This window comes from Haliotis rufescens, unplaced genomic scaffold (assembly GCF_023055435.1).
Source record: "Haliotis rufescens isolate VD_foot unplaced genomic scaffold, xgHalRufe1.0.p SCAF_1, whole genome shotgun sequence".
Lineage (NCBI taxonomy): Eukaryota > Metazoa > Mollusca > Gastropoda > Lepetellida > Haliotidae > Haliotis > Haliotis rufescens.
The window spans coordinates 50,499,043-50,524,973 of record NW_025963779.1 but is presented as its reverse complement, the minus strand read 5'-3'; positions in this window follow the sequence as shown (position 1 = coordinate 50,524,973).

Below are 25,931 nucleotides of genomic sequence, written 5' to 3'. Positions count from 1 at the left end.
ACAAAATTAAACTCATTTTAACTTAATTCAACGATTTTATAGCGATATTGAAATATTTCGCCCATGGGCGAGAAAAAGGTTTCGCCCATTGGCGAGAATATGTTCCTTTACTTAAAACTCATGATTTTGTTTCGCAAATACATTAAATGTATTTATTTAAGTATCATGACACAAAATTTAACTCATTTTAACTTAATTCAACTATTTTATAGCGATATTGAAATATTTCGCCCATGGGCGAGAAAAAGGTTTGGCCCATGGGCAGGCCCATGGGCGAGAATATGTTCCTTTACTTAAAACTCATGTTTTTGTTTCGTAAATACATTTAATGTATTCATTCAAGTATCATGACACAAAATTAAACTCATTTTAACTTAATTCAACGGTTTTATAGCGATATTGAAATATTTCGCCCATGGGCGAGAAAAAGGTTTGGCCCATTGGCGAGAATATGTTCCTTTACTTAAAACTCATGATTTTGTTTCGCAAATACATTAAATGTATTTATTTAAGTATCATGACACAAAATTTAACTCATTTTAACTTAATTCAACTATTTTATAGCGATATTGAAATATTTTGCCCATGGTCGAGAAAAAGGTTTGGCCCATGGGTAGGCCCATGGGCAGGCCCATGGGCGAGAATATGTTCCTTTACTTAAAACTCATGTTTTTGTTTCGTAAATACATTTAATGTATTCTTTCAAGTATCATGACACAAAATTTAATGAAAAAATGAAAAAAAAAATGTTCAAAAACTCAATATTTAGACTATGTCGCCGATGGGCGAAATGTGGCCCATGGGCCTGCCCATGGGCGAAGTCTGGCCCATGGGTAGGCCCATGGGCGAGAATATGTTCCTTTACTCAAAACTCATGTTTTTGTTTCGCAAATACATTAAATGTAATTATTTAAGTATCATGACACAAAATTTAACTCATTTTAACTTAATTCAACTATTTTATAGCGATATTGAAATATTTCGCCCATGGGCGAGAAAAGGGTTTGGCCCATGGGCGAGAATATTTTCCTTTACTTAAAACTTATGTTTTTGTTTCGCAAAAACATGCAGGTGTTCTTACTATTTTCATGGCACATAATGTAACTCAATTTTACTCAATTCAGCTATTTTACAGATTTATTGAAATATTTCGCCCATGGGCGAGAAAAGGTTTTGCCTTCGAAATCCTTGATTATTATATCATGCCAGAGTTCTGAAATTCAGTGACAATGTTGTTGAACAGTAGAATCTGATGGATGTATTGTGCAGAACCTGTTTGACACTATGGGTTCCAGGACCACTAACACTCTGAGCTGAAAAAGTTTGGTCCTAACCGCACCCAACATCTTTAATGAACCCGGCCTTATCTCTCAAAACGTTTTGGCAGTTTATCATACGAATTCATGTTCGTGTAAAACATTCAATTTTAGTTAGTTTCTATTTCATTTCCCATTTTATGACCCGTTGATACATCACACTGTGCAATTACGTGACAGGTACGCGTGCGCGTATTTTAATGGAAAGAAACTATTCGTCTTTTATTGCATAACGTTTGGCTGAATATCTTACATTCTAACGAAATCTCGAAATAATTATTTAATTACAAGCAGTGTCGAACTGACCAGTAGGAATTATGTTTCAATGCGATTGAGGAAAACGTGAGTGAATATTGTGACACTAAAGCAACTTTTAACTGCATTGTCACTTTTGGTATGAAAATGGTAATAGTTAAGAAAAACGTAACAGCCTTCTTATGATAATTCTCATATTCTCATTAGTACGTTGTGTCTAATTACAGTGTCGGCCTTATTTACAGGTGATTCTACAATACTTGTTGTCGGTCAATTACAATCTGCCACACCACGCGTGAATAAACAGTTATGCAGGTGTCGCTGTGGGCAAATACCTAGCCTGTACATGTATATTTTTGTGGATACATGTATTACATATTTTCGTAGATATGTGGATATATTAAGCACCAAGACACAAAAAGTTTATGAAAGATGAATTAGTGCCTTGATATATATATTCAACGCGAACGAAGCTTGTATTTTCTCCGCGATCCTGATGTGTATCATCGTTTAATTGGTCATTCATTAAAAGTATGTTGTGAGGCGATATCAAAGGAGCCGCTCAATATACCCAGTGTCGTCCGTTTCGCGTGAACTACCACCCTACCCTGTCAGTAAGAGTTATGTAATCGGTACACAAATATATTTGGTGCGATGTCAGTGTGGAAGGAGTTTGAATTACGTCCGCCAGTGGCCACAGAAAGTATAGTACCAATCAACAAGGCCAATGCCGTACTAATAACCTAGTGACTCGCGTAACAACGGCTGTCAATATGTCTGCTACATCTACCATACCATCACCCCTGTCACAACTGGCGTTTTAACGGCTTATTCAAAATATTAATTGTAGAAATGTCGTTACCAGACTAACGTACGTCGTATTCAGTCCTCAACTGGATGTTACATTCCTTATATCAGTTAACAGCCCTGTTTGTGAAAATATTTACTAGACATAAGATTTAAAGACTAATAAAATCAATTGTAAGACCGCATAGACCATAAAACCGAATAAAATATGTCTTGGTATCATCTCTTGTGTATTAGATGATGGCAATGACCGGAAATGTTATAACGTTAGATTAAGAAGGAGAAACATTAAAGTGTTTTACAATACTTGGAAACATGAGCAATACGATGTAGCAACATAAACATGCATGGAATAGGGAAAAAGGATGAAAACAAATTGAAAAGGATTTTAATACAAAATTATCGAACTAAATAACTTGCCTGAACAGAAGGGGTACCCAAACTTGTTTGACAGTTATTCGTGTGTTGTAGACTGTCGAATGGGACTCATGTGTGTACGTAGGGTACGCATATCTATTGCAAGTTTTAGTACTCATACACTTTCTCTTTTTGTGTTTTGTTTGTTTGTTAGTTGTATAACGCCACACTTAGCAATATTTCAGCTGTATGACGGCGGTCTGTAAATAATCGAGTCTGGACCAGACAATCCAGTGATTGACATCATGTGCATCGATCCACGCAATTGGGATACGATGACATGCATCAACCAAGTCAGCGAGCCTGACCACCCGATCCCGGTAGTCGCTTCTTACGACAAGCGCTGTCGCCCTTTTACGCCAAGAATGGTTTGTTGAAGATCTTCACGGGTCTATTGGATGCAGGGATTTGTGTAAAGTCATTCAGACAGCATACAATGCCAACTAAAAAATTATACTCAGTGTCTCCGCAAAGTAATATAGCACGGTACTTAGAGTACATGTGAGATTATACTCAGATTAGGGAGATGTTTAATCCATATAACGTGTTATTATTCTACCTAACAATGTATTTAATGAAATGAATGCAAAACAAACTCAACGGCTAAAAGGTTTCATTGAAAAAACTACCCCTAGTCTTGACTAATAAAACAACTGCAACCCGACACAGATCAAACGCAACTTACAAACACAATCATAATCTGGTTAGTCTGTATCACTCAACGAGGCCGCTTACTCTGCCCACAGTATGACAGTATTGGGCAGTTCAGTAATTAGGAGCCAAAACCAGGCAGGTACGCTGGTCACACTTGACTGGTCTGACTGATGATTAGGTCGTCTGACAATTGGGAGTGAACCATAGCAAGAAGTATCTGCGAAACTATTTGCTCCTTTTATGGGACCGATTAGTTTTATGACCATGGGCCTCGGCACAAGCGTGGTGTTGGAAGACAAGTTATACATGTACATCCGATATGGTGACTGTTTTTCGCTATTCATATTCTAAATACATTCATAATACCACAACATTTTAGTACTCCTTGAAACTTTACAATCACTTCAATATGTACAATAGATTGAACGAGAACACTTGATATATTGCAGATTATTAAATCATTGTCTCTATTATCAGCCGCTACGTTTGTATCGTTTGCATTGTACAAAGAAATATTTTATCTGTCCTTTTGCAGATTTAGCCTCAGAATGTGCTCATTCGAATTAGGAACGAAAATAATTGCTTATCATGAGTATATATGATACAGTTAAAAGTTACTTGTACACTGTAGACGTATTCACTTTAAAGTCGCATACGACCTTCGCGAGCGAGTTGAATGATCCAGGTTAATTGGAACGAAGTCTAGAAAGGGTTATAAAGTTTTGTATTTTGTAATGTGTAGGTTTGTTAAACATAATTTTTTAAATTCCTTTTATTTCAATATGTAAAAACATAACTATGCGCTTAAAAACAGAGCTGACTTGATGGGAGATAGCCACCTCAGATTGTCTGTTGGACACGGTTTAACCTTACTGTGTCCTCACCCTGGTTGTTGTTACCGTTGTTATAAGGGATTAAGAGCTACGGCTCATTGCATTTTTGGTTACAGTCTGTATCACTAAAGTGGACATGTGCAGGTTAACTCTGTTCAATTAGTATATGAAATGCCCCAAAATGTGAACTCCAGACAATAATAACCTGAGGGTAAATCCACGTGCGTCTGCCTTTCCCCTCGTTCACCTTCGAAATCCTTGATTATTATATCATGCCAGAGTTCTGAAATTCAGTGACAATGTTGCTGAACAGTAGAATCTGATGGACGTTTTGTGCAGAACCTGTTTGACACTATGGGTTCCAGGACCACTAACACTCTGAGCTGAAAAAGTTTGGTCCTAACCGCACCCAACATCTACAAGTTTGTAAGCTTGAACATCATTAAGAAGTAATTAACAGTCCCATGCTGAGACCTTTCTCAAAATTCAGACCGGTGGCAGGCTGCCAACAAAGAGAAGAAAATATCGCAACCCCGACACGAGTGTGCTCAGTCAAACAATGAACTTACGACCGGCAGAAAACAACTCCAGTTGAGTATGCCGATGCTGTATCTCAGCCGTGTTGGCCTGAAAATTTAAACATGCTAATTAAATCCAAAATCGTATAATTATTTTTAATAGAAACCGTATCTTAATTTGTTCTTGCACTGCATCATATCGTGTATTTCATCTGTATATGTGTAATGTGTATATGTATCAATGACTACACTTATACCGCATATTCTGCAACAGACTATAATTAATCACCTTATTATTGTCTCTCCATTTACCATGGCTGACTGCACTAATACCCTTTTAACAGTGGACACCGATATCAGTATACATGTAGGCTTTTTGTTCAAAAAGGAATATGCAGGAAATTTTATGTAACAATTAACTGTGTACTAATTACATGTTTGAATGTTATCAGTTTTACGTTCTGAGATACAGTGATGTAAGCATCTTCTAAAATCTTCTAAAAATATAATAAAATACAAAACTCTCTGCCGTAATTTTTTGTGGAAATCATTCGATCAAGTAAAAATGACTGCGTGACAAGACGAATCAACTATTTATACCCGATAAAAGAAACTGCCGTATTTTAGGAACAGTGCTATAGCAAGACATTTGAAATTTCTAACAAGCAGATACATTAGAGACAATGACTAGACTACAGGTACGTAATCCGTATCAATCAATGGTGTAAAAAAACTGAAAATCATATCTGTCGGAGACCTACCAAATTACCAAGTTTTATCATTACTATATTTATTACAATGCAAATACTTTAGTGATACATTTTTTAGAGGAGAGGGCATACACACAAGTATATTGCTTCCGTGTGTGAATGCAGGTTGTACTTGGTATCTCAGTTCTCAGTTTCATACCGGTTGTATAACTGAATTTGTATATGGAACCATGCGTACAGCATGACAATTACTTGCTATTCGTCAGTTTACAACACACATAACACGGTCAAACAATTTTAGGCACCGCTTTTGCGAGTTATTAAGTACAATAATGTTTTATTAAAATCTATTTCAATTTGTTTTCACCATTTTCCTTATTGACAGTCGTTGTTACGTGCGTCACTAGGTAATTAGTACGGATTGACCTTGTTTATTGTTTCTATACTTTGAGGATTTCTGTGGCAAGTGGCGGACGTAATTCAAACTCCTTCCGCACTGACACCGCATCAAATATATTTGTGTACCGATTACATAACTCTAATGGACAGGGTGGGGTGGTAGTTCACCGGACGACACTGTGTATATTGGGCGGCTCCTTTGATATCTCCTCCAAACATATGTTTATTGAATGACCCCATTAAACGATGATACACATCTCGATGAATATATCAAGGCACTAATTCATCTTTCATAAACATTTTTTTGTCTTTGTGCTTAATATATCCACATATCAACGAACATTTGTAAAACATGTATCCTAAAAAAAATAAACATTTTCAGGCTAGGTATTTGCCCACAGCTACACCTGCATAACTGTTTATTCACGCGTGGTGTGGTAGATCGTAATTGACCGAAAGCAGGTATTGTAGAATCACCTGTAAATAAGGCCGACACTGTAATTAGATACAACGTACTAATGAGAATTATCATAAGAAGGCTGTTGTTTTTTCTGAACTGTTACCATTTTCATACCAAAAGTGACAATGCAGTTAAAAGTTGCTTTAGTGTCACTCACGTTTTTCTCAATCGCATTGAAACATAATTCCCACTGGTCAGTTCGAAACCGCATGTAATTAAATAATTATTTCGAGATTTCGTTAGAATGTAAGATATTCAGCCAAACGTTATGCAATAAAAGACGAATAGTTTTTTTCATTAAAATACGCGCACGCGTACCTGTATATTGCATACCTAGTGTCACGTAATTGCCCAGTGTGATGTATCAACGGGACATAAAATGGAAAACGAAATAGAAACTAACTAAAATTTAATGTTGTGGAAAATAACTCCAATGAATTGGAGTACACGCACATGAATTCGTATGATAAACTGTCAAAACGTTTTGAGAGGTAAGGCCGGGTTCATTAAAGATCGCTTCAATATGTAAAACAGGTGAAATTTGTAGAACTAAAGGAAACATCCAACCAAATGCCCTTTTTAAATAGTAATGTAATGATATAATATAAAGTATATTTCACATGATACAATATACTTTGCAAACAGTTAGTTGATGCTTGAAAGGGACTGACGAAAACATGGGCGAAATATTTTAATAACGCCGTAAAATAGTTGAATTAAGTAAACATTAGTTAAATTTTGTGTCATGATACTTGAATAAATACATTTAATGTATTTGCGAAACACAAACATGAGTTTTGAGTAAAGGAACATGTTCTCGCCCATGGGCCTGCCCATGGGCCAAACCTTTTTCTCGCCCATGGGCGAAATATTTCAATATCGCTATAAAATCGTTGAATTAAGTTAAAATGAGTTTAATTTTGTGTCATGATACTTCAATGAATACATTTAATTTATTTGCGAAACAAAAACATGAGTTTTAAGTAAAGGAACATATTCTCGCCCATGGGCCTACTCATGGGCCAAACCTTTTTCTCGCCCATGGGCGAAATATTTCAATATCGCTATAAAATAGTTGAATTAAGTTAAAATGAGTTAAATTTTGTGTCATGATACTTAAATAAATACATTTAATGTATTTGCGAAACAAAATCATGAGTTTTAAGTGAAAGGAACATATTCTCGCCCATGGGCCAAACCTTTTTCTCGCCCATGGGCGAAATATTTCAATATCGCTATAAAATCGTTGAATTAAGTTAAAATGAGTTTAATTTTGTGTCATGATACTTGAATGAATACATTAAATGTATTTACGAAACAAAAACATGAGTTTTAAGTAAAGGAACATATTCTCGCCCATGGGCCTGCCCATGGGCCTACCCATGGGCCAGACTTCGCCCATGGGCAGGCCCATGGGCGACATAGTCTAAATATTGAGTTTTTAAACAATTTTTTTTTCATTTTTTCTTCCTTGGTATGTTCCCATGAAAACGGCATGTTTAATTTTGTAAATACCTTTAACCGAGACTGGGCAAAGAGCGTAGAGTTTCTGGACTTTTGGGTTTCCAGAATTAAAATGGGACGTGTTAATAGCTTTATATACACTACATTCAGAACATATGTGAAATTGGTTGAACGCTGTTGGTACAAACGTCCGTGAATAGCCATGCACCACACATGCCAAATTCGTCTGACCGTATGAACAAACCAATAAATTTAAACCAATCTCTAACAGTGCAAAACGACTTGGTGACACGTGAAGATTGGTTCCAGTGAAAAACAATCACTCCAGGATCCATTACTGCCCAAAAACATCAACTGTGACCACGGTGTCTGTCTGTCTGTAGTTTATACCTTTCTATAAAACACAGCAGACAGTATGGTGTATGGTGATGAATGGGGGTTAGGCTGAGGTGAGGTGAGGTGAAATGGGGTTTAACGTCGCATTTAAGATCATTGCACTTATACGTGCATGCACGTCGCTATATATATATATATGTATATATATATGTGTGTGTGTGTGTGTGTGTGTGTGTGTGTGTGTGTGTGTGTGTGTGTGTGTGTGTGTGTGTGCGTGAGTGCGTGCGTGCGTGTGTGTGTGTGCGTGACTGCTTGTACTAGTCCGAACAAATGCCGAATTTATAGTGCTGGACTCTGGACAAAGAAGCGTACAGAAATTAGATGACTCGTCGATGGCGAACATTACAAAACTGTTTATTCATTCGTTCTATTGAACTGATAGATACAGATAATGTTGTTTATTATGGCGGTTTCTCTGCACTAAATACCAAATGCAGTTTGGGAGTTCTTGCTTAATAATTTAAACAGATGGATCCCAGAGAGATCTCCCAAGACTGGATCGATACTCCCAATGTGGCGGCTGTGCGATAAAGAAGATCAGTTGCCTGATACTAGACACTGTTTATTTATGTCCAAACCGAGGGACGTGTTCTCCATGTTCATGTACACGTATATTCGTACAACTAATCAAGTTCCGTCGAAGTCATGAACAGACCGCACACAATTTACGAGTTACGAAAGCAAAAAAAAATATACTCTGATTTTGCTGGGAAAGACGAAAGGCATAATGGAGACCGAAACACATGAACGCATGTGTATATATTTGTTGAAAAAGAAATAGTCCCGTAGAGATTTATTGACTGTGAAGTGATTAGTGTTGTGGTTGCGTACACGGTAACGTTTATTGTGTATTGAAATTCTAAATCTACGGTGTGTTTGACACCAAATTAGTGTCAACAAGAAATTGGAATCCGCGTCGTGAGTAGTTGTTTGCAGATTACGTTTTATCAGATTATCAATCTTGACTTCGAGTCCTTCAGAACACGGTGAAGTGAAGGTCAGCAAGTCATGCTACCGAAAAAGAACTGAAAAAGCTACTGAACTAGCTTACAGCAAGATGAGGTGACTCACATATATAGGGAACATTATCGAACACATTATGAATACCAACCTAGCGAGCATGAATGCCATGTTGGAAGTTGGAAGCCATGGAATGCGATCGTTGAAGTCATGTACAGAACGATGCAGAAAGCATATTGGGTAACGGTGTGATCGCTGGGGAGAACGTGTATTAAACCACGGTTCTAATGACAGCGCCTGACGACACATCGGCCTGCATGTTTTAGGACACTGCCATGGAGATTGTGACCATGATTTACTGCATGCTTCTTTATTGCCGCAAATACATCGCTATGGATACCCAACACAAGATGCTTGATGGATGATGAAGGAACGGGCTCAGGACACCGCATCATGGGTGCAAATTGCTCCGCGAGGGATTCAACCGTCATCATTATTGTGGATTAGTGAATTTGCTGAAGCATATGTGCGGGTCTTGAAACGTAATGAGATGAGGGACACGATAACGTGCATATCATTGGCCAATCTCAAAGAATATATTCATATGATGCCAGGAAGCAGTCCTGTGTTCCAGCAGAAGCGACACTTGATATGGATCGTATCGCTGATCGCATAACAGAATTGTTAAAAGTTTACAAGAAATATCAGGACCACAAGAAACTAGGCCATGGACACCACGAACAGAAACCCGATGGCAAGTGGGAATTAATGTGACAACTCGCAAAGATCGCATTCACAATGAACCATCGTTATCCCTAATTGGGTGTCAAATGGCACGTGTTAACATCCAAATCATTACCATTACAAGTGTACTAGTCTTGATATCACATTGCCGCTGTTTTATAAACAGGCTGGTTGGATAGGTTTCACGCAGCGGTTGTATTCAAGTATATTCCGAATTTAATAATTATGTAAACGTTCAGTTTCACATTTAGAGGAGGCTATGTGATTTCCTTTCTTATGCTGAACATAAGTTTCACTGTAAATGACACCACACACTTCGCAATTTTCAGATCGCATTTTACACTCTCACCAACTGTTAACAATGCTTTCCCACAGCCCGTCAAGGCAAGTCCTAAGGGAATAACGAAGGAAGATCTATATCGTGTGTGATTGCTACCTTTGGATAGTCTTTCAAAGTCTTAGAAATGTCGGAGAGGAACTCGTTAAACGATTTCTGCTACTGTTGACCTTTGGTCGTTGTGACTACTCATTCTACAAAGGATATTAAGTAATATGTTTTTATTTCTGTCCTTGAGGAAACGTTAATTGAAAGGAATTATTGTGTGATCCTGTATTCTTTTTCACAAGAACGTAATACAAACCTACACGAAGACGTTTGATCCCGGTGAATGACACTCTAGGCTTCAGTTGTGTCAAGTGTACATTCAATCAATCAGTAATGAAATTGGGGGTGACTTAAATCGAGAATCTAAACCACTGATAGTCGTTACTGTTGAAATCTTATCAATTATTGCCTGTGTAGCCACTTTAACATGCAACTTCAAACATATCAGCCGTAGATGAAACTCAATTTAGTTCCACCCATTATTGATTTGTAATGTGCAAGTCGTATCCATCAAAATAAGAACTATGTAATAAAATAGAAGAAACAGTCCATGAATGCATGTAGGTATATAGTATATACGTATGTGAAGATTTGCTCAAGAGGTGATCTCGAAATGAGTAGAACACCTTCTAATCTCAACAGATTTACCATGGCGTCAACTGAGGAAGAAAGGCAATTAATTCACCAGCCAGCCAATGAAGATATATTCAGCAAGAACAGTAAATAGGCTGGTATCAAATAACCTAAGTAATGACTTCGTGGCAGTATTAGACTAATAATACTGGACGTCCCTTCAATAGCAGTAGAACATGAGCCAAGGTCACGAGGCTCGGAGAAGCGTGTCTGGTTGTCTGGACGATCGCAAGGTGGTGTATCTAAGTATCTAAGTAGTTGTTTGATTTACATGATTGTCGAGTAAGCAGTTCCTGTCTCCACCGGATTAGTATATTTAATAAAGACAGGTTACCGTTATCCTGAGTAGAGGTGTCAGTAGTTTTGTAATGGTTCTTATCTCCAGTCAGTACGACGATAGCCGGGGAGATATAATTTTATAAACGCACATTCCTGTGAGCATACGGCAGGTCTGCTTGAATATTGTTAAATTTAAATACTCACTATGAAAGAAAAGAAATGTATGCTGAAAAAATAGAAGATGGTAATTTGCAAGGCGATGCAGCGTCCAGTGAAGTAGTATTTGTCTTAAGAATAATCGGATTGTGTTCGCTGGAACTTTCAAACTTAATTACACCACCATGTCTAAAATCTGTTGTTTAACATCTGCACTGTATGTTCTTTTTATCAAATAAGGTGCAGGTTGCAAAACAAAGCTTTAACATTAAACAGCTATGTTGCAAAACAATACCTACCACTGACACTAATGCACACCTGTTGCGTGCCCTGCAGCTAACCCCAACACTATAAAGCATCACAGGGGATATAAATATGATAATTGATAATACGCTCTATCATTCAAGTCGCACAGGGGAAGACCGTGGTAGCCAGTATTGTACATGTCAAGGCAGGCCTCAATATTTTCATTTATCAGAAAAGGCAAAATAGAAGCGTAGTGGCGTTCCATGTAACGGTAAAAAACACTAGTTTACTTTTGTGAAACACGACAAACGGTTTATTAGCAGCTTTGAAAACGCCCAGTCTCGCACTGATCATCACTCAGAGCCATTGAAACATTATGTTTATCTCCTTTGTGGAGGAAACGCTATCATAGGTATTTTCGTTTCCAGTTTCTAACAGTATCGTGTAATGTGTAGTAAGACATTAAGATACACAATCAAGCACCTTCATGAAATAGTATTCAGGTGGGCCATTGATCTATTGTACAACAATTCGGTGCAGGGTTGCCTCCCTTAGCCATGCCCGGATCCACTGGTGGGGATCCCAGGTTAGCAAGTACCATGGTCTGTCAGGATCACATTACTATCATTGTCAAAACCAAAATCAAAGCTGTCAACGTCTGTGACCAGCTTCACCTTTCTTTCCGTAAACATTTAGCAGAAACACCGTGGTGCAGATGCAAATACTGTTCAAAGCGGCGTTTAACACAAACAGACATATTGCCTATCTCGTTTACATTGTGTAGCTGTGAGACTGAAATATCATTAACCTGGAAGCAATCTCATTTGTCGAAATAGCCACATAGATATTTGAAACTTGGTAAAATGTTAATAAGTATAAAATGTTTGTATTTCATCATCAAAATAAAAATAAAAATTTATGTTTCATGTAGTTCGGTATAAATGTTAATGACAAGTGGTGTTCACATTGCCTCGTTCAAATACATTCCAGCCTTAGCCTTCTCGTTCAACAAAATCTTTGTGAAAAGGTAACGAAAGTATGATACTGAAAGTCATCTAAAAATAATAAGGAGGATAACTTTAATATCGGCGTCTGTGTGAAGAAAATTGATCCCCGCTTTACAGCTTCGAGGTAATGATGAAACAGAATGGCCTTCACGTTGTCATTAAAACTAACTACTTTTACCTATTTGCCTGTTCTACATCTCACAGTTGTTATGGTAAAATACTCAACGGTTCTAATACGTTATTAGGTATTTCCGATTTGAAACATGCGTCAATACACATGTCTAACAAAAGCATTGAACGTCTCAAAACCACGAAAGCGAGCACTATTCCTAACCAAGCATCTGATACTATGAACGGTGTGTTCTTTCTGGTTTGAACATGACCATCCGGCAGCATGTTATCATAAAGTCTAGTCACCAAAGCACTATCTGAATAACACATGACCACCACGGACATGCTGTGGCCCAAGTTACTCACAATTTAATTAACTGAAGTAGCATTAGAACAGTACTTCAAAACCTCACATACATGTAGTATCAAGGGTGCTATAAGAGCAATCAACATAACAAAAGGGCAGGCGAGAGGCTCCTCTGTTTCGATATCAGTGAAGCACCTTGTGTGAGTCTGATGCTTAAAGGTCGTTCAGTTTTCTCTTAACTGGTTTGAAGATGAAGCGTAGCAAGTATTAACTATTGATAACCATGTGAGAAACATGTACCTAATTTACCTTTGTGAACAAATGGAATTTAAATTGTAGTATGTGTACCTCTGTGTCTCACGCCCAACCAAGATCGAACATGTACTGGTTCCACTCAAGTGTTCTCTATACATGATAGCGCTCTGTACTTCTCATTGTTCTCACGTAGTAGGCACACGAAGACAGAAACCAGACAGCCTCTGCGTGCGGTCATCAATGACAATAGTTGACATTAGGGCTTATTGTACCGGAAAGGTCGAATTACATAAAGACTGGAAACCAACTTGCATGTACGAAAGAGCTTTCTGCAATATCACCGTGTACCCACATGAGGAATCGAACCCGGGTCCACGGCTTGACAAGCAAACGCCTTAACCAAGAATGAAGGCATACCTATCCATAAACAATTATTGAAGTGTGATGTGTCATAACATCGAATGCGTTCGAAGATTTACGGAAATGGATTCTGAGAACGTTTTAAAATGAGCAAGGTACATACACGCTGATATCCTCTGTACCAATACTTGATACTTAACTGCAGGAAAGAATCATTGTCGTCAATAAAGAGAATCGCTTTAGAGGTTGTCAATGTCAATGAGACATTACTAAAGCGTATAATATGTAATTTGACATCATCCGTTTAGTGTGAAATACCTAAACGCGTGCATGTTGTTCCACATGGAAATTGAATTCGTATGTTAATATATCGATATTGTTTGGGATAGCCGTTTAACAAGTTTGTTTTCCTTCTGTTCCAGTTACAGCTGATGAGTATCACAGGCTATTATACACATGGGAGGCATTCCTTTACACCTCGTTTCTCTAAATATAATTACAAACAGCGTTCTGATGAGGGACACGGCATAAACAGGTATCCATTCAAACTGTATGTTATTTGATAACAAATTATGGCTACATAAATGGCATGATCGTCATTTATAAGATAGCTACAAGATAAATCGCAAAAAACAATGATGAGCGAGGTCTATTTCACGATGAAACATTGGAGATTCAAACATACTTTCGCAACTTGATGACGTCGCAAACTGGATGACGTCATTTTTAAGAGGGTAGTGAGTTGTTACCCATAGATGTAGCTGGGCAACGCAGGTAAACGCAGTGGCCTAATATTCGCTTTTAAAAGCGGGCGATATATGGCAATGTTTATTCGGTGAAGAGGTACAGATAACAGAATTGAGAATTGTGAGAATATTCGGGTATTACCAAATGTACCCCCCACCCCCATGGCCATGTCGGATTGCATTTATCATTATTTTTCAAATACGGGTAAATGTTTCTAAAGACATATTTTATTAAAGATGCTGTAAATAATGTATAGCTCATATAAGAAATAAACAACACGTGGTCGTTGTTTATCGTACAGCGTACAACTGCAGTAAAAGCCCCTTCGTCGTTTATTTCTGAAATATGTCATGGAAGCAAAGTAGCACAAACTTTACAAATATTACATCATAATGCTTAAATAAAAGCTCCGACCCATCACTACATCAATAATCCTGCTACGTGGAAATGGACGCCACTGAGCGGAGGAATTCCTTTGGATAAAGCCCCTCTACCATATACTGTAAAATTGTACTTTCTCTTACCAAAGAGAGTACTTCTGAAAGATCAGATATGGGTCTTCCCCGAAATGATCTACATATCTAAATTTATGTACAGTGGGATTTATACTGCTCGATGAAAACGAAATATTTGTTTCACGTCAGTTATTAGATATAATATTATTGAATGATACATGAGTGTGTAAATGATTATTTCGCCACAGTCAACAACATTATAGATGTTAGCTCGTCCTCGACACCGTGCACTGAGACAGACTGACATCGATCGTTGTCAAAGCCCTTACATACCAGGCATGTTCTAAGCTTGACGGGCTCATTAAGTATTCTCTTTTCAGTTATTGATAAGTAGATTTCTTGCTCTAACAACCTGTTAAATTATCAAAAAGTTCGTTGCCTTGTACTTACAGGTAGTTCGCGATGACTTTCTTGCCAAAGAAAACCAACTGACGTACCTACATATACAATTGTCCAGATAGATCAACAGTTACTGTAATAGGTCTCATATAGTTAATGTTGAGGTAACGATTTATCATTCATGGATTTTCCAGCCTTACAGAGCAGTAAAAGGTTGAACACTCATTACATTTGCTTGTCGCATAAAAACTAATTTGATAGAAAGTCCGATTCCGATGTCAATATCGAGTTTAGCCAACCCTTATACGTTACAACGGGTCCTAATTCTCCTAAAAGCTTTATTGAAAGGTCTAAAGTGTCGACTGCCACCCTCCGATGAATGCTTCACACAAAGTCTGACGATAAATAGGAAATTGCATGTGTGCCATGTAAACTCGAAGTCAAAGGGAAACTCGACGTCTAAGCATACCTCAAAAACACTCGTCCAGGAATACAACGTTGAATTTAAAGTTGTCGTTGGCGTTGTTCAAACGTAGCTGACGAATACATCGTTGAAAACATACTTTGGTTAACATGAGATCACAGAGGCGTCATACTGCTAGCCTGTGACGTCCTAGGATCTTATATCTTGCCTACATCGGGCGAGACAAGTTCCACTGACAAAGGCACCACATGGTCTTATTATTAGGGGTGTAACGATGTATCGAAAGGATATAGTCATGCATTACAATTGCTCACATTGATGACAAGTCAAAATGTAGATAGGGAATGTCGATACCGAGCGAGTCTATAGATAATTTCGTCAGACGATATAAAATGGAGGGAAATAATGAGAATTAATATATTTAGCTCTACAAAATGTCCTGTATCTTTCATTTTACCTGAACACACATTGTTTGTAGAGGCAATAATCAGACCCACCTCCCTTAATTCCCTTACAATTTCCATAGCATCTGCTCAATCTATTATACGGTGAACCTGTTATATTTTCACCTTATGCCCAATAAGGGAAATGTGCTGTGTAGTGAACGATGTAGTTTTTACACTTTCGCAATCTCTCTGCAATAGCGGTATTACTATTTGAATAGTTACACGAAAGCGCGTCTAACAGTTGCAATAGTCACGTGATCCATTAATCATCACCTCGTCTTATAATACGTCTGTGAGACAAGCGCATTATCTGGCCACCTGTCGATAACGTGTTACTTGGAGCACATAGACAGGTGACTGACTGTCCTCTCTCTACTAGCCTGAGAGATCTTCACATTAAGTCGACTCATTTTGGGTAATCACATCAGGGACACCACAAGGTTAATGGCTGCAAGTTGATAAGGTGGATGTCTGTTGCACATGGAAGAATATCATCGTGGATGTGATTGAGTGATTGGTTTTCGAAACCATAAAATTCATGTCCTTATTTTCACTATGTTAATGGTATTTGTTTTGACCATGACCGGCTTGCTTTCGAGTCAGCATAGTTTTAACAATAATCATGTACAAGCAGAATCACGAGAGGGAATACAAAGAATCGGAATCAATCGGTGTACCCACTCAACTCGGGTCTTGGCGTGCGAGCCAACGTGATAGTGTTTGAGGTACATGCAGATTGTGTAGGTGTGAGGAGATTGTCATGAGATGAATTATGTCAATATAACCTCTCTGGTTTTTCAGAGTCAAATTTAATTAATTTTTTTATTCCACTGTATCAAGATACCATCTTATCTGACTTGAGTCGAATCCCACCTTTCCTTGACCAATATTCATATAATATTGATAATTTTGTGGTGTGCTCCCATCAGCAAATAAGCTAACATCTAGACATAAATCTTCGGCGAAGGTGTACATGTATGTGCCTCACTATCTATAGTCATGGTCTTATATCAAATTAATCTATTTAATTCTCATAAAATCGACTAAGATGAGTGGAATTGACATTGAGAGACATCAGAGTAAATCAATTTCAATGAAGCATTGTGTACTTGACCTGGGTGATGCACTAGACTTTGGAAAAGACGTCATTGTTCCAAATACTTTAAAATGCTTTTGATTGAATAGGACTTCGTGACCTTTCATATAATATGCGCTTGGCTCATTCGCGTTGTTTTTACCTTTAAGGATGCTTGAAATCAGCTTCGGAGCTCTGCTTCATTCCTAGACAACTGCATCCTTCAATATTTGTGATTGATAAAAAATCGCTTTCACAATGAAAAACGTCTTTCCACCAGTATGAGAATAGAAATATTATTCAAACGTTTACACTATATTATGATGAAATTGTCAATTAAAAAAGAAGGGAAATATTCGGTTATATATCATTTAATCGAGAAAGCACTTGTCAAACACATTTATCACATACAAACATGTATAAATAGCTAAATATTACATTCAGAGTTGACATTTTTAGTGTATCCCGACATTAGCGTCTAGTCTGTGTGTGTGAATAATGCATAGATATATACTTGTGTACGTGGCGAGAACACTTAGTCATGCAAGGCGCAGTTCCACCTCCAGCCTTCCACATACCCATTCTATTGTGTATGAGGTATGTGTATTGTTTTTACATACATAAATCTATAATATCATTTTCAAATATTATGGAGAAGAACTGTTTTCAGAGCCCAACAAAAAAAAACATTATGAAGAAAAAGACATTCCCAGTTATTAAATGTCCATACGTACAAGTCAAAACGTGTAATTATGCTGTGACAAAGTAAACCCGTGGCAATGATGTGTGTCAAGCCTCTTTGTACACTAGTACTTCGTGACAGAACATTTTAGTCCAAACCATGTACTTATTAACCTTTGGTGTCGTCATGGCTAACGACGGAACGTGAATTCAGAAACGGTGAATACCTTTTCAGTCTCAAAGTGTTGCATATTTCTCTTATAGCTTTGTCCCTACTGTGTCATAAAAGTTTCATAACTAGCCTTTGTCAAATGACGTATAAAAGTCAATTTCAAGAGGATTATTGATTCTGCAATTAGACATGCAGCTTAACCAACCCGATCCTCTTTTCATACAACCATTTCATAAATGTTTCATTGTTAGAAAAGTGAAAGATTTTGTTTGATGGTAGGAGAATACAATCGATAACGCAGGTTCATATGAATCCTCCACTGGGAGCTTAGCGATACGTAGTTCGGACTTCTTGATAAATGTTGTGGTTAAAGGTAGTATTTCATTCACACGCATGAGGACAAATTCTACAAAAACAAATTCAGCGTAAAATGTATTTCACTATTCATCCCTGTGGTATAAGTCAAGCTTCCATTGTTCCTCTCGCTCTGTGTAAGGTCCTTGGTGGAATGAAATGCCATTTTCAGTTGAACTTGTCTGTGGTACAAGACAAAAGTGACACGTAGATTTAGGTTCCACGCTTTAAACTAAATTTACATTCAGTATGATGTTTATTGGGAGAGGGGTGAGGGGTGAAGGGTGTGTGATGTATGTGTGCCACCAGCGAAGAACACCTTTGGAAAGATATTTAGATTATTGATATAACCCCAGTCAGTGTTTGCCAATACACCCAGCAGTAATTCCGGAAAATCTAATAAAGGGGCAATTACACATCACAGTTACTTCTTGTGAAAGATTATTAACAGAAAATAGGTCGAAATGGGTTTCACGCTTTGTGGAAATCTTACAAGTTTTTATGTCGATTTTATGGTTGTGTTTGTAGCAGCAACGCTTCTAACCTTTCAAACAGCAATAGTGCGGAGCATGGAAGCGACATCCGTACAGCTAGCTGATCCTAGATATAATGCTTGTACCAAACAAGAAACGTAATTGTCTCGATTATCCAAATGACTTGCAATTGGGCATTGCGATCTTGTTGGTAGATGACTTTGCACGTTGGCAGATGTCCAGAATACTTTTGTAATACAATGATAGAATATTTTAGTATTTCTCACTTCTAAATATATATCTTATGTTCGAATGCCCCCAAGTAACGCAGATAAAGAGTAAAATAACCTTCTTTCGGTTTGATGAAAATGAAAACATCTTCGCAAAAGCAGAGTTTAATCACTGTGTATTAGATTAAATTAAGCTCTGGGGAGGGAACAATTCCAAAACCGATACCTCAAGAAAATGCCTTTAATCAAACTGAAGTTAAACACATCATTCTTTAACACCAAGAGATGTGAACTGTACCTTTATCTACTCATCTTATTCAATATTCTTGTTATTCAAGGCATGTGTGTCTATTCCCCGGATGCACAATAGTGACATTAATGCGTTGTTGAAACACTGTGTTAGCATGCATTAGCTCATTGTAAGAAACTCGCAATTGTCTCGTGAGAAGAGGAACGTTTCGGTTAAATCTCTCTGGAGTATCTGCAAAGACGAATAGTAGACTTGTCAATAAGCCAGCGATTTTATATTAAGACAACGTCTTTTGAGGCAGGGTATTTTGGTTCCTTCTGTGGCATTTTCTACAGAAGGGAAATTGGGTAATTTGGATCAAGGAAGAGTGAAAATTAGTCTAGCTTGAAATGTCCAGACAGTTGCAAAAGTTCCATCGTTGGAGGGAATTGGTGCTATAGTATGTCAGGTGTTAGATGTGTTGATACAGGATAACGGCTCTCCACCTTCAACAGATGATATAGATTTCCCGTGGCTGTCATAACACTCATGACACTTTGCAGATTACGCGATGGGTTTATTCAAGTCTGGGTAACCAGTAGAGATTAAAATCAAATATATTGAAAGTTGTACGCCTTGTTCATGGAAATAGCAATGCATCACAGCCTAGACATAAACGTTAGATATTGTAAAGTTCCACCGCAATCATCAAGTTACGATCTACATGTACACCATAAAGCGAAGTTATGTTTTCATTCAGGTTCGATTTGATTAATATCATATTCGTATTCATTTGGTTTGCAATAGCCGCCCATATAATTCATCTAAGAGCAGTTGTCATACGTGGGGCCTTCTTAGTTACGGAGATTGATATCAATTTATCAGTAAGGGAAAACCATAAACAAGGAGGAATCCTAGCGATGAATCACCATGGCAGATCACACGTCTTTCATTGAATAATGTTTGATTGAACATGGCGTACAAATGAGCATGGCTAACTCCACTTGTGTATTATCGAGTATGAAAAAGCAACGTTTAATAGCATCTTTGATGTTTTGGACAAAATCGTCAACGAGATTTCAAAGTTGTTATTTTTTTCCCTTCTGCACATACGCACGCGGGAACAATCCTAAATATCCTCCGTCGCCAGGAACGTGGTTCACATCATTATTCTATATGTTTGACATATTCATGTCTTGTAAGGTTAGATGCAAGATGTATTATTCCTTAAGTGTCATCATCCTCTTCTGTGTCCGTGCTATAATGCAATCCGCTCTTGAACGCGTAGATGCGTCAGACTCTTAAAATTCGCCGTGGAGAAATATGCCAGAGTACATTTATGACTGATGAGATAGAAGACGACTTAAGTCACTTATATACTCAAGGTCTTTCCCAAATGGTCACCCGAACCGGAAATTCTATTTTCAGAAATGATGTGAATGTAGAAATTGAATGTAAATTAAATAAAAATGATAAAACGTTTTCCATTATCATACGAATTATCTGCTGAAGGCAGAGTCTATTGTACGATTCCGAGCATATGTTCATGCATCACTTTTAAATAGTGATGATACCTCGTGTTAGTGAATATATGAGCGTGTCCTGTCCCACTGGTGTCTCCCGTCATAAACACATGCAAGGGCAAGTCAGGTGTTCCCCTGAACAAACACGGAATCAAATTGTGCAAGTCTAAAAGAGGAGTCCAAAAGAGGGAATTGCATCGTAGCAACTCTTAAAAGGGGGCTTATTTAAGGAATAACCCCTCCCTCCACAGTAGAACAAAGCACAACCACAACTTTCTTCACAAGATTTAATTTATGCATTAGAAAATGCTGGCTGTGGTAATTTCTTATGGTGGCAGAAATGTTTTTGGTGGTAAAATGGACATTGATGTGTCCAAAGTAAGTAAATTAAACAAATGGCTCCAAACAATTCAGTTTGCATATTAGAATGCTCATTTTATAAACAAATCAGTGTGCCGATTTCAGAAACCCACATTAAAATCAATAAACACTAGGTTAAATTGTTTAAATCGAGTAATGAGTCAAAATTTGTCCAAAACATGAAAAAATCACTATATTTTCATTTCCAATTATAAAAAAACTAAAGATAATGTAACCTCCAAATTGACAATCATATCGTTTGATGTCTCAAAATATGCCTGAATGCTTTAGGAGCTTATAAAAAATCAGATTTAATGTCGGCAATATATTATTACATATTTGAAAATTACTGTGACAACGCTTACATTCTTGTACACCAAATTGTTTTATTTGAACACATGCATCGTTTAGGTATCTTACATATATGATATTGAGAAATTTGATTTATCCAGTTTGGTCGACATAATTGCTGATCATATTGACTTACTTTGAAGTGTCAGTGGCAAGCACTTATTTGCAAATTGCTTCCATGTTATCAGTAACTCATTAACAAATCCATTATTTTTCTCGAATACAGTTAGATGCATTTAGTCACTGCTACTGCTGGTGTCACCCAAGCCTTCAGGTTCATCATCATGTGCAGAGTTTTGGCAACCAGAGCTGGTGCAGTGTTCAGTAGGTGGCAGTCCGGGCATAAGACAAGGACACTTTCTGGAGAAGACATAAGATCTGTTTCTGCAGATAAGATTAGTTATGTATCTGCAGCCATATTGTTGCCTGAAACATGGCTCTCAACATGTGTTGCTTGAAAGCATCTTCTTTAGGTGGGAACATTGTAGCTGCCTTGTCAGTGTTGGAAGCCATGAGCATAGCGTAGGTCATCTAGGGTGTTCAAAAGTATAGCCGGAGGATAATTAGCACAGACAATAATCAACGCAATAAGTCCCAAGCACTGGACAGATGGGTTCCCTGGTCACGGTTCATGGCTGGTTGCTGTCTTCTGATGTCAATGGCTTCTTGTAGTTTTCTTGTAGTCGGCAATTGTTGTTGGTAGACAAGGCTTTGGTGTCTTCCCACATGATGTTATTGTCTTGGTTCTTGATGATGTGTTCGGAAATAGCGGGTTGCAGGTCTAGTTTATTAACAGAGGCCTGATGTTCTTTGAGCCTGGTGCTGAGGTGTCTGAGGGTTTCTCTAATAAATTGGTGGCCACAGTTGCGGGGGATCTGGTATATACATCCTCTGGGGTTGGGACTTTTGCTGTTGGTGCCTCTGCCATGGGCTCTGAGACTGTTAACTGTTCCATTTGTCAATTTCTTATCACCTATAAGCGCCAATTAGCTGTTGGCTCCCTTTTTAAGTTTCCACCTTTCACTTTCCACTCTGGTCGAAACGTTCCAAGCCTAAAACAAAAGACAACAAACAATTGTGAAAGTGTTTTTAATTTTATTTTTCAACATAATCTCCCTGCTTTTCAATACACTTTTCATATCGATTTTGAAGCTTTCAATTCCAGTCTGAAATAAGTTTTCTGAAGCCACCCTGAAAAACCCATTTACGGAAGGTTTGATGTCATCGTTGTCTTCATAGCGCTTTCCACTAAGGTGTTCTTTCAGTTTAGGAAACAGGTGGAAATCACTTGATGCCAGGTCTGGTGAGTATGTTGAGTAGGGAAGCTCTTCGAATCCACATTGTCGCACATCAGCCTCTGCAAGTCGAGAGGGTTGAGAAGAAGCATTGTCATGAAATAGTAGAAATCCAGGTGTCAGCAATCTCACCGCTTTTCGTTCATAGAATATTTGAGACGATGAAGCAAATCAGCATAGTAGGCACCGGCTATCGTCTTTTGACTTTCTAATTGAGTAATCAACAAGGATTACACCCTTTGCATTCCAGAATAGAGTGACCATAACTTTCTTCACTGATCTTGAAGATGTGATCTTTTGTACCTGAGAAGTGGAATGGTGCCCTTCAGTGGATGTTTTGACTCTGGATCACAGTGGTAAACCCAAGTTCTATATCCCGTTACTAATCTCTTTTTGAATTCGACGAAAGCATCCTTAATTAGCTCTAAATTTACTCTGGTCAGTTCTTTTCTGCTTGAGATCAGAATGTAGAAACTTTGGCACCCAACGAGCAGATATTTTATTCATCTGTAAATGTTCATGAATAATATCCTCAATGGATCCATGGCTAATTAGACCTGTGGCTTCCTCAAGTTCAGCAATGGCAATACGTCTATCTGACATTAAATATTTTTCTATCTCCTTGGTTGAATCTTCACTGATTTTGTTGTGCACATGTTTTGTTTGTTTCTTCGTATACTAGTATTCTATGGGGCTTTACCAAGTATACCCAGAACCATTAATAATAGTTTATGTGCCTTTGAAGCATATTTCATACTGTTTATGTATTACTTTAGAACGTGACCTTCAAAGTGATATTGACCTTCAAATTTGCCTCTTCGGCTATTATTAATAAAATTTACAATGGGAATAAAAAAAATGCGCATATTGAGAGCATGTGGGGTGGGTGTGTGGCATATAGCATTACCAATTTTCTTTTTAAAAAAGCATGTGGAATATGAACACTGCCATCTCATTTAAAAGACGTGTCGGCTCATTTTCAGATGTCAAATGGCTTGGTCGATAAAACTAACAATTTATAGTGGCTCATTTCGCAATAATTGGAAAACGAAAATAGAGCGAAATTTACCATTTCTTTGGCTTTTTTCTAATAACCCAATTTGTGAGAGGTTATAATTAAAATAATAATGATTCAGGTCCACTATGTGTAAACTATCACATAAATGATAAAAAAGGACTTTCAGGTGACTTTATTTGAGTTTCTCTATTTTTACAACAGAAATGTGCATTTTGACCCCAAAACAGTATAAGATACCAAAACATTTGACGACAGGATATGATGATCTGGCCACAACTTCATCAGATATCAGAATGTCTTTTTCATATGTGTTTTGAATGGAGCCGATTTCTGGTGTACCCCGCCGTGATATTGCTGAAGAATTGCCAAAAGCGGCGTAAAACCGTACTCACTCACTCACACTTTTTTCTGCATGTATGTATTCATGTAACATTGAGTGCCGTATCACCATGTGTTCGTGTGCAGTAATGATTTACATGTGGGGACGTCTTTCCAATATTGAGACATTTCTTACGTTCAATCCCCCTTCTCAGTGATCTCCTTAAACTCCGGATTAGATAGATTGCTATCAAGATAGATCATGTAGATCACAGATAATTCATTTATGGGACGCAAGACTCTTGCAAAATTGCCAACAACAACCATGTAATCCTCCTCTAGAATGTAATGTAGACACCTAAATTGACCCAGAACTAATCTTATTAAAAGAACCGTGTTTCTTTGTGAACAGCTAAATGGGCGGAGGAAGGCGCGCTGACTTGGGTCTCTCTGGGCAGACAGTTGTATTAAGATTACTTCTTCAAAGTTGTGATAGTCTCTGGAACACGTCAGTTCTTACCACATTTGACTATTGTCAAGAAAACTGCTATTTCGAGCGCCAAGGGATAACGCGATTTACGTCAGCTGAATAAAATCTGAAAAAGACTGTATGCCCTTGTGACTTTATCTAGTAAGACAATCTTCGCAGTAAAATAAAAGCTCATTTTGTAATATTACAGTATTGCTACTTCCATCGAATATTTTGTTTTGCTGTCTGGAAAGATTGAAAAATATTCTTTACGAATTGTAAATTATTTTAAATTGCGTTATTATATGTTCAAAATGTCAAAATGTCAACTAACCAGTCTTCTACGACAAACTTGCCTTTTTCATCTTGTTTCCTACAGTAGGTATCGCCTATAAACACGCTGACATACATTACGAAGAGAGAAACCACAGCCATTACGTGTTTTTGAGTGAGATGGGCTTTACTCCGCTTGTAACATTATTCGAGGCACGTAAGGTTCGACCTCCAAGTGGGTGAAATGTATTGAACCTTTGTTTCACGATAGGAACAATATGTGAAGTTCCCCCCCGACAATGAGAATTGCATCAGATCAGGGAGTCTAATATATGTAAGACTCCCTGACAAGTGGTAGGATCATTTGATGAGAGGTTTAAGCTACAATGGTCCATCAAGATTTAAGACATCTATAATGCGTTTAAGAAAGTGGTCAGACGTAAACAGTAAAATACAAATTCTAGTAATTGTTTGGATGGGTCCTATCCGGAATACGAACACACACTCTTAAAGATTAAACAACGTTTCACAAACTGTACAGTATATACGGTGAATATTAAACTTTTGTCATTACAACACAGTCTCAAATACTAAATATTCCCATAAAAAACTTCAACGCATTCAAAACCTTGGGTGTAGCAAAAATGCCATGGGAAGTGTAGCAATCCTTTAACACAGGTCGGCTCTTGGCTGTTTATAAGCTGCGAAATTGTGTGCTATGATGTATTGGCATGTATAATTTATGCGATCTACACATATTCCGACTTACCAACTTAGGAGGATCGCCCAAATGGATGTTCCTTTGTTAACATCGCCATATGTTATCATTTATGTCCCATCTCAACTGGAACTTCGACATACACAAACATTTGCATTGGGCCTTTAAGATATGCCATTCATAAGGGCCGTCATATTCTTAAGTACACATACTGCAAGGGAAAAGTATTAAATAAAAACGATGGTCGTT